This window comes from Schistocerca piceifrons, chromosome X (assembly GCF_021461385.2).
Source record: "Schistocerca piceifrons isolate TAMUIC-IGC-003096 chromosome X, iqSchPice1.1, whole genome shotgun sequence".
Taxonomy (NCBI): Eukaryota; Metazoa; Arthropoda; class Insecta; order Orthoptera; family Acrididae; genus Schistocerca; species Schistocerca piceifrons.
In genome coordinates this window covers 304,134,969-304,149,588 of record NC_060149.1, presented here as the reverse complement: position 1 = coordinate 304,149,588, position 14,620 = coordinate 304,134,969, and the positions used below count along the sequence as shown (strand labels likewise).

The 14,620-nt window shown below is 42.6% G+C and overlaps 1 protein-coding gene and 1 non-coding gene across 2 annotated transcripts in view; both read left to right on the top strand.

Annotated features, from left to right (window-relative positions):
• Positions 1–14,620, top strand: part of LOC124722325 (potassium voltage-gated channel protein Shal) — a 980,926-nt gene that overhangs the window by 898,185 nt on the left and 68,121 nt on the right. The gene's annotated exons all lie outside the window — the stretch shown is intronic.
• Trnas-cga lies at positions 13,222–13,296 on the top strand. The gene has a single exon. It is a non-coding gene; the product is annotated as a tRNA-Ser (tRNA).

The following is a 14,620-nucleotide window of genomic DNA, read 5'->3' as shown; positions in this document are numbered from 1 at the left end:
TCTGATTAACATTCGCCATCAGTCAGAACGTAGTGTATTTTTTTATTTTTTATTTTACATAAAAAGTCTTCGAGCCACTTACATGCCTGGAAACCTAATATGTATGCAGGAGCGTTCGAAAACAATCGCAATGGGGCACCGTGTCAAACGCTTTCCGGATATCTAGGGATATGGAATCCGTCTGTTCCACGTCGTTGCATGCTATGATAGGATTGCTGCCTACCACGACTGCAGTGCATTGTAAATGAGTTCAGTCGACTGAGACTGTATCATTTGCTATTTATGCACAGGAAAAATTGACTTAATCCTCCCTATTTGTTTTTCTCATTAATTTTACGTCGTGTATTTGGCTTATTTAAGGTTTTCGAAAATTCTTTTTGATCCGTTCATCTTGTTTTCAGAGTTTCCTATTGAGATTTGATTTCTCTACCGAGTAGCAGGGATTTAATGGCGAATAATCCCAGCGTCTCCATGATAAGGCCACCTCTCTTAATAAGAGTCACCAAACTCAATGAAATGATAACATGATCCTAATTAAAAATTGCGTAGTTTCTCACACCGATATAATCATTCTTCTCGGTCTGTGTTAAATACTAAAGGTAGAACGAGGTCTGCGGTGGGGAAAGAACATACAAAAATTTACCATTTATTGAATAAGGGCTCATCCCTACATTTTTAGGTAACTATTCTATCAGGAAGCAGCACTTATAATCTTGGGCTAAGATCCGAAAGCAAAAGTGGCAAGCTAATAATAACGACACCGTTTCATGAGATGTCCTGCAGTCTTGGGATTTAACAGATAGATTTAACTCATGCTAGGTTTCATGACTGGCCATGGTAAGTTCAGGAAACACTACAGACGATTGTTACATAGAGAAAAACAACTAAAGGCAAATATGTGATGTGGGGGATGAAACCGAACCACAGGCACAATATATTTGGGTCATTAATTACTGAAGAGATGGTGTCTAAAAAGACCTAGTAAAGGTCTACTCTTCAAGTATAAAGGCTAGTTTTACTAGAATGATAAGAAGAGAACCCGCATACTAAACTTAGTTTCGACGAGGACAACACATGGTTCCGACCACTGTTGTTTTGTATCCCTGATTAAATCAAATCAAAGTAACCATACGAGAATTCAGATGACTAATAACAGAAAACATAAACAGCACATGCACGATAATCATCTCGACTACAAGTCTGACATGTGACAAAATACAATAAGTATAAAATAAGAGAACAAAATTGAAGACCAAGTAGCTTCAAAATACAATTTCACATTTAAATGTGAGAAGTAAGAGTCTTTTCAGCTCGCGATAGTAGATTATTACATTTGAAAAATATATCCAGCTGAATAAATATTTATAAATTAGTCTGTCGCTATTGTGGTCACTCGCAAAGAAAGGATGGAGGAATAAGTCTTAAGGTCTCCTCGACGACTATGTCATGTCGATACGAACGCGTCCGTGCTCTTTTAATTCAAACTTTCTTGTTGTTCACCTTTAATAGATCACGGAATCCATGACCAGACCGAATCTGAACCCTCCCCTCTCTAACGCGAAACCACTGTCACAACCACTGCACCACATCACTCGGTTATAGTAAGTCGCCTTTCTTTAAAGGAATAGTTCGTCTTTTGGACAATTTATCAATCTTGTTTGGCCGCAACTAGAAACGACGTCGGTCTTTAAGATTTTAAAGAACTGAAATCCGTGGTGCTGCAAACCGTAGTGGTGTCTTCGTTGACAGCAGTCTGTGGGCGAAACGGCACCATCAGCTAGCCGCATGTAATTTCGTGCTCACTTCCCACGGCTTCAAGGACGCTATTTCCGTGGCCAACGCGCCGTGGAAATTTGTCTTCATTGGGCCGAGTACATCGATTGGCTGCTAGCGGTAGCGGCAGAGTAAGAAGACGGATATCGACAGCCGTAGAAGGCACTTCCCAGTATTTTGCTTGAAGTAACACAAGTATTTCATAACTTTGCGTATTCCTTACGGCCGTTGTCCTTCGCTCCTCCGAATTTTCTCCTTTTTCTTTCTGAATCAAAAAAGAGACTGTTACAGTTCTTTTCACTAAGCTTAGCTAATAGAAAAGCGATTAACCGGTAATTTTAACCATCTACCATTTGCAACGAGTGGGATGTAATGCTAAAGGCGCTGGTCTCGCATTTGGGTGGAGCAGGATTCAGACCCCGTTCACCTATACAGATTTAGGTTGAGGAGATGTCGTAATAGTCTGTTTCAAAGCGACACGGGCGAGTTTATTCCTCATCCCTGTTTATAAGAGATTTGCCCCGTTTATTGCGAACTCGGCATCGAAGATACCTCAAACCCTAATATTCTTTATTCTTATCTTTGTTTCTGATTAGAAATACTGAACTGTTTCAGTTAGAGACTCATTAAAGAGATCACCTTCTTCTGAGAGAGAAATTCGAATCTTGGTGTGAACACTGATGAGTCAAAGCATTATGACCACCTGCTTAACAGCTTGCTGTTCCACCTCTGGAGCCCGATGCAGCAGCGATTTTGTGACTTACAGGTTCGAAAAGTATTGGGTATGTTTCTGGAGGTATATGGAGCAAGAAATGTACGCACAGGGCACGGAATTCACGCAAATTACAGGCCTTTGGATTGTGAACACAGAGCTGATGCCAGAAAGCGTCCCAGATGTGTTCCATAGGGCTCATATTAGGCGCATGTGATGGTCAAGACTTCAACATGCGCTCACTATCATGTTCCTCAAACCACTGTATTACAATTCTCACCTTCTGAAGCAGACAGTTTTCCTGATGGAAGATGCCATCATCGTCAGGGAAGACATCAGACATGAAAGGATGCAAGTAGCCTACAATAAAGTTCACATAGCCTATAGCTGCGACGCTGCCCACGATTTCTACCACAGGTCCCATGGAGGCCTAGGTAAATGTACGACATAACACAAAAGTGTGCTCACCAACCTGTGTCTATGTCGCGGTGCACCCTTGCTGTTGGTTGACTGTGTATCCTGACGCGTTCATTCACCCGTTGTAACAGGAAACTTATTCATCCGAACAGGCGAAACTTTTCCATAGATCCTAATTAGCGATGTCCTTGGGTCAGTATGAAAACAATCAGATGTCGTCTACTGTGTTCAATAGTGTGCTCGGAAACGCTTGTGCCTGCACCAGCACTATACTCACAGGTGACGTCCGCGGGGGGAGGGGAGGGGAGAGTGATGCGAAGGTAAGATGGGGCACTTGGCTCCCTCCCCACTTGAATCTGGAGTACAGAGTTTTTATTCATTGTAGAATTCTCATACGCTTTAAAAGCAATTTTCGTGATTCCACAAAACCTCTCACTATGTGGCTGATCACAGTTTGATAACACTGGATGGTTATAATAAAAGTGCAGCTACTCACGGAGGTCCATTGTGGGCTGTAATTATCGTATGGCATCGAAACTTGGTAGATATGTTATGTAAATATGCTATGTAACTGGTTTACGCTGGTAAAAATAGTTCCAAATTTGGCCACCTGGTGCAAATCTGGCGCTGTGCAGCATCACGTCGATGTCTCCGGTGCTCATATTGAACAAGTTGTAAAAACGGCGGTTAGTAATAAAAATCAACATTGTGCCTTTCTCACTTGTTTAACCTTATCTACCCTCGTCCTGTTCCTAATCCACTACAGATGTATACGTTTCGATACGTTTATCCTGCATTCACATCTCCGGACCTACACCCGAAGGCCAAAATTGGAACTAATTCTTTTTTTCAGCGAAGTCGGTTTCGCATTAACGCATTAGAATATCTGCCAAGTTTCGCTGCCATACCTTAATTACATCCCATACTGTACCCCTGTGAGTACCTGCACTTTAGTTATAACCAGCCGGTACTACTGCATTTACCGTCTTCCCTTACAACACCCTACGCTCGATTATGTAGCTTAGGCTTCATTCGCTTGTACGTCACTCTACCTTCCATAACAATGAGCACGCTCATGAACAGTGGATCAAAAGAAGACGGAAAAAGCTGCATTTCTATGTCGTGTCTACTTCATCCAATACGTGCTTCGAAGTATTATTGTCAAGTTGACAAGGCATTTCCCAACTGTTGTGCAATAAAATTCTCCGTCACATTCTTCTGAATGTAACCAACAACAGCTGGAACATTGTTTGGTTTCACAGAGTGCCAAATGCGTTATCGTGTACGCTCCGCTTTGTCCTAAAATTTGTTCTTTACGTTATCACTTACGAGAAAGATTAGTCAATGGCTGTTCATGACTCGTTATTTTTCTCCTTCTTCTTATTTCGATTTCGGCCATCTTTGGACCACGTTCAACAATTCACTTGCCCGACTTTTTGATCTTTTTTTCTCTCTTCCCAATATTTCCTCATCATTTTCGAGTGGTTCCTCCTCCGCTCTTCCGACCATTTCCTGTTATTATTCTTTAGTTTCGTTTCTTCTGGAAAACACTTAATTTCGTTCACTATTTGTCTAAACTTTTCCCTGTCCCTGATTGACTCACGGGTGACATTAAAATAGGCCAAATCCTTTTTCACCATCTGTATCCATTTATTGTTGGTTTTTTCGTTCCTGTTACTATGTTCAAACACTTTTCTTGTTAGTCTGTTTCCATCCATCCTCGACAGGTGACCATAAAACGTTAGTCTGCGTTTACGCATTGCCTCACTCACTTTCTCAATAGTTCTGTATATTTCCTTATTACTCTTTAGCTTGTACTCTTCTCCAATCTTTCTCGGTCCTAATATTTTTCTCAAAATTTTCCTTTCTTTCTTTTCCATGTTTTCTATTTCCCCCTTTTTGTTAAGAGTTAGGCACTCCGATGCATACAGGCATTCTGGTCTAATGACAGTTTTATAATGTCTTAATTTAGCTTGAATCGAAATGTTTTTTTTTGTTATATATGTCTTTGGTTTTTTGAAAAGCAAATTCCATTTTCCTTGCTCTCGCCTGGTTTGCACTCTTGTCTAAACCATTCACTTGAATTATTTCACCTAAATACTTAAATTTTTCTACTCTCTTAATATTGCCGTATTTAGTAATAAGATTTTTCTTGTTATTTCTATGATTAGACATATACACGGTTTTTTCAAATGAAATCTGCAGTCCAGCTCTGGCCGAAACTTCTTGTAGTTTCTCCAGGTAGTTCTGAGCTATTTCTTCGTTTTCTGTAACTATTGCCAGATCGTCTGCAAAAGCTAAACAGTCCACTTCTATTTTTTCTTTTTTTGTTCCAATTCTGATGTCATTCTTGGTGCCTTTGAGTTCTTCTTTCCATATTCTCAATATCTTTTCCAGTACGCAGTTGAAGAGGATTGGGGATAAACCATCACCTTGTCTAACACCTGTTTTAATTTCGAACTTCCTTGAAATTTCACCCATAAATTTAACTTTGGCCTTACTGTTTGTTAGCGTCTGTTTGATAATTTGAATTGTTTTCTTATCGACCCCAAATTCTTCCAATACTTTCAGTAATGTTTCTCTATCTACCGAGTCGTATGCTTTTTTGAAATCTACAAATACTATTGCAAATCTCTGGCCTCTTGAGATTCTGTAACGAATTAGTGTTTTCAGGTTAAATATTTGTTCAACACAGGATCTACCTTGTCTAAAACCTGCTTGATATTCACCTATTTTTTTATCCAGAACTGGCTCCACGATTTGAAGTAATTTCCTTGACAAAATTTTGTATCCTACTGGTAGTAGCGAGGTCCCTCTATAATTATTAACATTCATCTTATCCCCCTTTTTGTGTAGTGGGTGTATCAGGGCACACTGCCAGTCTTCAGGAATTCTTTCTTCGTCCCAGATCTTCTTAAACATATGTTCCAAAACTTGTGGGAGGTTGGTATCCATTATTTTTAGGATTTCTGGTACTATGGAGTCTTCACCTGGGGCTTTATTGTTTTTTAGACTGTGTATTATTTTGTTTATAACCAACAATATTCTCATTTATGATGATTTCCTACTTGAGACTTTTCGTATTCAGTATCAATTTAACATTATAGGTATACGAATAAAAATATCTTCTCTAGATATTTTACTGCTTTATTTCCAAAACTATTGATCATTTTGTTGGATGCAAGTCAAATTCAGCCGTAAAAGAATATAATTTTACATCATAAGATTCAAAAACGTGTTACTTTCACAGTGATTTTAACAATATAAGATGCTTTAATTTGAAGATAATTATGAATCAGTGAGCAAAGTAATCTACCTATAACAGATATAAATAGTGAGTGGATAACCATCAATTCCCTGGGATAAAATAATGTCTTGGGTCACATGCATAGTTCATGTCCATAGTCACCTTCATAGTTCTTGTGACATGACACGTCTGAAAACTGATCAGATAACGTTCAATCAAAAGTTGCCATTTTAGAGCCTTACTCCCAGTCCCGGAAAAATTTCTGCGGACTCCCATGATTGCACTCTGTCATAGCTCTGTCGAAGATCGCCACCTATCCAGCTTCACACAATGGGCAAAGCACTTATCCCCATGTTCAGTGATGAGGCGTGAGCATCGAACAGCTCACCTACTCGTGGTTTCATCGACCTTCAATAACTTTCCATAGACGCTCTTGATTGTAGCACACGGACAGGAGACCATTTACGCCGTTTCCGCGATGCTCGTGCCTAAGCGACGGGCTGTAACAATCTGCTCTTTGTCAAATTCTCATATGTAAATGGCTTTCTCCATTGTGGCCATATCGTCAACAGAATGATTTCTCATTCCCCTCTGCTCCACTAACATACTTTCTTACCGCATTACGTGCCGGCAACGCCATCACGCTGCACTTAGTTCCGCTATGGTCAGTGTTCATAATGCTTTGGCTTGTCAGTGCAAGCGTCTGTAGCCGCACTAAATGAGGAGAGCAACTATAACAACCAGAAACAATAGCGCAAACGATTACAACCAGGGTGGATGACTAGGACACTATAAAAACCGCATGCAATTACATTAGAGAGAGTTTATGTAAACATAGGCCCAAGAATGTACTGTGTTACGTGACTGGGAAGGTCATTGTTGTCCAATTGAAGATCCAACTAGGGAGTAGGAAACGTGTGCTCAAATGGCAATCTGCCTCACCGATATCAAAGAGCCCAACATCAGCATGTGAGTGAGTTCGATCCATTCTGAATGCTCGGTCTTCAGGTATTGGCTTTTTCATAATGTGATATTTCGGTTCTTAACAGCGACAGTTATGTGAATGTAAAACATCACATCACATGTCCAGCGGTCACAGGCCTTGTAGACCACGCGCTGCTTTCCCAAACTGTCTTCATTCCTTACTGTTTTGTGCTCGGTTCCTCCAGGTGTCTTCAGTTTCCAGGTCTGCTAGGTCCTTCGGCACGTCGTCCATCGAGCGCTGCCTTAGTCGTCCTATGGGGCGTCTGGTGTTTGGTTTCCCCTCAAATGCTTTCTTTGCCTGTCTTCTTTCTGGAAAACGAGCTACATGGCCTGCCCACTTGATTCTTTTGCTCTTCGGATTCTGTTGCATTGTTGATTGTTGTACCAGGAGGTGAATTACCTCATTTCTCCTCCTCCTCCTCCATTTCCTTTATCTGAGAGTGGTCCTCATTTCTTCCACAATACTTTTCTTTCAAGTAGTAATAGTTTTTCGTTTTTCGCGTTTGGTCATGCTCCAGTTTTCTGAGCCGTATATGTCTTCTGTCCATATCACTGTGTCATAGATTCTCATCTTAGTATACGATGATACAGATTTTGAGTTGAGCGTCTCCTTGAAGGAATACATGTATTTCATTCCCATTGCTATTCTTTCCTTGATGTCCATTTCTATGTTGTTGTTGCTACTAAACCAAGATCTCAAGTATTTGAACTGGTGAACTCTCTTGAACCTGATGCCATCCTTTGGTTAGTTAGGTTTAAGTAGTTCTAAGTTCTAGGGAACTGATGCCCTCAGAAGTTAAGTCCCATAGTGGTCAGATCCATTTGAAAAACGTTTGTGCCTCCTTATGGAAACATGATTGCAGCCAAGCGTCCACCTACTCATCCGAAGCAAATCGACAGCGACGAATGTCTTTCTTCAGAGCTCCAAAAACATGAAAACCAAATAAAGATAGCTCGGTTCTGTATGGAGGACGTGTAAGGGATTCCCAACGAAACTTCTGCAGCCTACTGCAAACAACCTTGGCAATATGTGGGCGACGTTTTAGTGTTTTCGGCTGCAAAGACAGCCATTACGCATATACAGAGTCTGGTCCAAATATGCGAACCACCATAAAACAATACATTATCAAGCCTAATACGGCGTAAGAAAACCTTTGGCATTGAAAACAATTTCCATTCGTCTCGGAACGGATAAATAGTGGTCCTGTATTTACACAATTTCTCCTGCATTACAGTGTTGCATTCTGTTAACGATGAAGCATTCCTCAGACAATGATGTACCTGTTATCACGTGGCGTGTCCTATTAGATGGTACAAGTGTACATGCACTATGCAAGACTTACCCCTTCTATTCTATATAGTAATATCTTACTTTCATCGTCCAACATCCGTTATACACTCCTGGAAACGGAAAAAAGAACACATTGACACCGGTGTGTCAGATCCACCATACTTGCTCCGGACACTGCGAGAGGGCTGTACAAGCAATGATCACACGCACGGCACAGCGGACACACCAGGAACCGCGGTGTTGGCCGTCGAATGGCGCTAGCTGCGCAGCATTTGTGCACCGCCGCCGTCAGTGTCAGCCAGTTTGCCGTGGCATACGGAGCTCCATCGCAGTCTTTAACACTGGTAGCATGCCGCGACAGCGTGGACGTGGACCGTATGTGCAGTTGACGGACTTTGAGCGAGGGCGTATAGTGGGCATGCGGGAGGCCGGGTGGACGTACCGCCGAATTGCTCAACACGTGGGGCGTGAGGTCTCCACAGTACATCGATGTTGTCGCCAGTGGTCGGCGGAAGGTGCACGTGCCCGTCGACCTGGGACCGGACCGCAGCGACGCACGGATGCACGCCAAGACCGTAGGATCCTACGCAGTGCCGTAGGGGACCGCACCGCCACTTCTCAGCAAATTAGGGACACTGTTGCTCCTGGGGTATCGGCGAGGACCATTCGCAACCGTCTCCATGAAGCTGGGCTACGGTCCCGCACACCGTTAGGCCGTCTTCCGCTCACGCCCCAACATCGTGCAGCCCGCCTCCAGTGGTGTCGCGACAGGCGTGAATGGAGGGACGAATGGAGACGTGTCGTCTTCAGCGATGACAGTCGCTTCTGCCTTGGTGCCAATGATGGTCGTATGCGTGTTTGGCGCCGTGCAGGTGAGCGCCACAATCAGGACTGCATACGACCGAGGCACACAGGGCCAACACCCGGCATCATGGTGTGGGGAGCGATCTCCTACACTGGCCGTACACCACTGGTGATCGTCGAGGGGACACTGAATAGTGCACGGTACATCCAAACCGTCATCGAACCCATCGTTCTACCATTCCTAGACCGGCAAGGGAACTTGCTGTTCCAACAGGACAATGCACGTCCGCATGTATCCCGTGCCACCCAACGTGCTCTAGAAGGTGTAAGTCAACTACCCTGGCCAGAAAGATCTCCGGATCTGTCCCCCATTGAGCATGTTTGGGACTGGATGAAGCGTCGTCTCACGCGGTCTGCACGTCCAGCACGGACGCTGGTCCAACTGAGGCGCCAGGTGGAAATGGCATGGCAAGCCGTTCCACAGGACTACATCCAGCATCTCTACGATCGTCTCCATGGGAGAATAGCAGCCTGCATTGCTGCGAAAGGTGGATATACACTGTACTAGTGCCGACATTGTGCATGCTCTGTTGCCTGTGTCTATGTGCCTGTGGTTCTGTCAGTGTGATCATGTGATGTATCTGACCCCAGGAATGTGTCAATAAAGTTTCCCCTTCCTGGGACAATGAATTCACGGTGTTCTTATTTCAATTTCCAAGAGTGTACATCAGACTAGCACTAACAGTAACCTGGAAATATTTTACGAAGTGATGTATCAGTGAAGTACAAAGCTTCATTTCATTTAAAAGATTAAACGTTTGTCTGCCATTGGTATGAAATAATTAAAGAGGAAGGAACTTATGGTAACAGTAATAAATTAAAAACTTAACAGTTCATTCCTGGTTCACGGTAAAGGTAGAAAGTAGCTGAACTGATGCCTGTGTCTACTTCATATGCATTTATCTGCTTGTAGCCATTAAAAGCTGACAAATTAACACGAAAAATAGAGTTCCGCAACATCAATTTTCACCATTTAGCACTGACTATTCCCAATGCTCAAACAGTGGTATGATCCCCGATTACGTCTCGAGGAGAATTTTAAAACCTTAGAATCAGTAGGAACATATTGGTGATCTTTTCAGGAAAAGCAGCGAACGATGGACGAAGTAACTTTTCTTTTATCTACGTACTTAATATTTTGCTTCTGTTGTAGTTGTGGATTTCAGTCCTGAGACTGGTTTAATGCAGCTCTCCATGCTACTTTATCCTGTGCAAGCTTCTTCATCTCTAAGCACCTACTGCAACCTACATCTTTCTGAATCTGCTTAGTATATTCATCTCTTGGTCTCCCTCTACGATTTTTACCCTCCACGCTGCCCTCCAATACTAAATTGGTGATCACTTGAGGCCTCAGAACATGTCCTATCAACCGATCCCTTCTTCTAGGCAGGTTGTGCATCAAATTTCTCTTCACCCCATTTCTATTCAGTACTCCCTCATTAGTTACGTGATCTATCCATCTAATCTTCAGCACTATTCTGTAGCACCACATTTCGAAATCTACGCTCGACGTTAACACATTTCTCTTCTTCAGAAACACTTTCCTTGCCAATGCCGGTCTACATTTTATATCCTCTCTACTTTGACCATCATCAGTTATTTTGCTCCCCAAATAGCAAAACACAAATACCACTTTAAGTATCTCATTTCCTAATATAATTCCCACAGCATCACCTGATTTAATTCGACTACATTCCATTATCCTTGTTTTGCTTTTGTTGATGTTCATCTTATACCCTCCTTTCAAGACACTGTCAATTCCGTTCAACTGCTCTTCCAGTTCCTGTGCTGTCTCTGACAGAATTACAATGTCGTCGGCAAACCTCAAAGTTTTTATTTCTTCTCCATGGATTTTAATTCCTACTTCTAATTTTTCTTTTGTTTCCTTTACTGCTTGCTCAATATACAGATTGAATAACATCGGGGATAGGCTCCAACCCTGACTCACTTCCTTCTCAACCACTGCTTCTCTTTCATGCCCCTCGACTCGTATAACTGCCACCTGGTTTCTGTACAAATTGTAAATAACCTTTCGCTCCCTGTGTTTCACCCCTACCGCCTTCAGAATTTGAAAGAGAGTATTTCAGTCAACATTGGCAAAATCTTTCTCTAACTCTACAAATGCTAGAAACTTAGGTTTGCCTTTCCTTAATCTGTCTTCTAAGATAAGTCGTAGGGTCAGTATTGCCTCACGTGTTCCAACATTTCTACGGAATCCAAACTGATCTTCCCCGAGGTTGGCTTCTACCAGTTTCTCCATTCGTCTGTAAAGAATTCGTGTTAGTATTTTGTCCCCGTGACTTATTAATCTGATAGTTCGGTAATTTTCACACCTGTCAACACCTGCTTTCTTTGGTATTGGAATTATTATATTCTTCTTGAAGTCATAAGGTATTTCGCCTGTCTCATACATCTTGCTCACCAGATGGAAGAGTTTTGTCATGGCTGGCTCTCCCAAGGCTATCAGTAGCTGTAACGGAATGTTGTCTGCTCCCGGGGGTCTTGTTTCGAGTTAGGTCTTTCAGAGCTCTGTCAAATTCTTCACGCAGTATATCATCTTTCATTTCATCTCTATCTACGTCCTCTTCCATTTCCATAATATTGCCCTCAAGTGCATCGCCCTTGCATAGACCCTCTATATACTCCGTCCACCTATCTGCTTTCCCTTCTTTGCTTAGAACTGGGTTTCCATCTGAGCTCTTGATATTCATACATGTGGTTCTCTTTTCTCCAACGGTATTTTTAATTTTTCGGTAGGCAGTATCTATGCCTCTACACCCTTACATTTGTCCTCTTTCAACCCCGGCTTAGTCTTTTTTTACTTCCTGTCGATCTCGTTTTTGAGACGTTTGTACTCCTTTTTACCTGTTTCATTTACTGCATTTTTGCATTTGCTCCTTTCATCAATTAAAGTCAATATCTCTTCTGTTACCCAAGAATTTCTAGTAGTCCTCGTCTTTTTACTTATTTGATCCTCTGCTGCCATCACTATTTCATCTCGCAAAGCTACCCATTCTTCTTCTATTGTATTTCTTTCCCTCGTATTTGTCAATTGTTCCCTGATGCTCTCTCTGAAACTCTCTACGACCTCTGCTTCTTTCAGTTTATCCAGGTCCCACCTCCTTAAATTCCCACCTTTTTGCAGTTTCTTCAGTTTTAATCTACAGCTCGTAACCAACAAAATGTGGTCACAGTCCACATTTGCCCCTGGAAATGTCTTACAATTTCTGGTTCCTAAATCTCTGTGTTACCACTATGTAATCTAGAATGAGATTTTCACTCTGCAGCGGAATGTGCGCTGATATGAAACTTCCTGGCAGATTAAAACTGTGTGCCCGACCGAGACTCGAACTCGGGACCTTTGCCTTTCGCGGGCAAGTGCTCTACCATCTGAGCTACCGAAGCACGACTCACGCCCGCCCCTCACAGCTTTACTTCTGCCAGTATCTCGTCTCCTACCTTCCAAACTTTACAGAAGCTCTCCTGCGAACCTGTAGAACTAGCACTCCTGAAAGAAAGGATATTGCGGAGACATGGCTTAGCCACAGCCTATGGGATGTTTCCAGAATGAGATTTTCACTCTGCAGCGGAGTGTGCGTTGATATGAAACTTCCTGGCAGATTAAAACTGTGTGCCCGACCGAGACTCGAACTCGGGATCTTTGCCTTTCGCGGGCAAGTGCTCTACCACCTGAGCTACCGAAGCACACAGTTTTAATCTGCCAGGAAGTTTCGTATCAGCGCACACTCCGCTGCAGGGTGAAAATCTCATTCTGGAAACATCCCCTAGGCTGTGGCTAAGCCATGTCTCCGCAATATCCTTTCTTTCAGGAGTGCTAGTTCTGCAGGTTCGCAGGAGAGCTTCTGTAAAGTTTGGAAGGTAGGAGACGAGATACTGACAGAAGTAAAGCTGTGAGGGGCGGCCGTGAGTCGTGCTTCGGTAGCTCAGTTGGTAGAGCACTTGCCCGCGAAAGGCAAAGGTCCCGAGTTCGAGTCTCGGTCGGGCGCACACAGTTTTAATCTACTATATAATCTATCTGAAACCTTCCAGTGTCTCCAGGCCGCTCCCACGTATGCTTCTAGGTATCTTGAAACTGAGGGAATAAAAAATTTTCAATGTTTGTTCCATTTCTACATTTATTACATGAAATAATAGGAATAAAAAATCTAAAATTTCTTTTTTCATAAACCGGATATTTTTAACGGTTTTAACAGTCAGGTTCTACTGGGTTAAAAAAACTATATAAAAAATCGGTTGTTTTAACGATAACCACCATCCCTAATGGGTGACAGGCTGAACACTAGTTTTACTAATTAAACTCTTGCTTTTCAGAGTAGCATTAGAACAATTATGTGGCAACGCAGTAAGAAATAAACAATAACTTTTATTAAAAGTTATTATAAAACTTCAAATTTGGTAATAGTTTGAAGTTTGGCACTTGATGACCTATCTCTAATGCAGTGATTCACAAATAACTTCGTCGACGCTTGACAGTCAGTGGAATAGTCGCTACGGCTGAAAGTAATTATGTAGACACTCGCATTAGACTATCTTGCTCCGTAAATACCATCTGCTAAGTCGGAAACTAGTCTTCAGAACGAAACTCGTGGATCTGTGTTCCGTAGCGTAATTGTAGGAACTGTACTGAGCTGGCTGCAGACACTGAACTGTGTTGTCTGACTGCAGGATCTCAATTGAGCGAGTGTCTGCAGCACACCGTCTGTTCTGCCTGTCTGCGGAACGATTCCCATCTCCGCCAGCACCAGGCAGACACAAAGTAGTCCCTGGTTGACAGCGCTCTCTTTGAAGGCTAGCAACACTATCGGCGGACGAGTATGACACACTGATGGACGTGGTGCGGAAGCAGAAAAGGGTACCTATTTGTGAGCGCCATCTGGAGACTGCTATTCGGGACTGAGAGGCGCCTGTGTGCTGACTGCCTCTCATGCAATTTTTAGTGTACCTGGTTGACAGCAACTCAACAAATACTTTCGTCCACGTTGGAACTTCGCGGATGATGTTTTTCTGCTTACCTTGTAGACAGTATAAATCTTCGATACGGTGCCTCTTGAAACGCCACTCACTCCAGCTACCTATTTTAAGGATGCACGCACCATACGACCATTAAAAACTTGTCCACATTGGAATTTACCTGGCACCGATATAATGCACTCACAACTACACAATAGTGTTCTCCTTAAGGTTGATTCTATTGAGGGCATTGCACATCGGTTAAATACAACAGAGCAACCTGCAGGCTTGACTAGCATCTGTGTTTATGTTCACCTATGCATTTCTCCTAGTGTTGCCATATTTTCGTCCAACCTTTGTA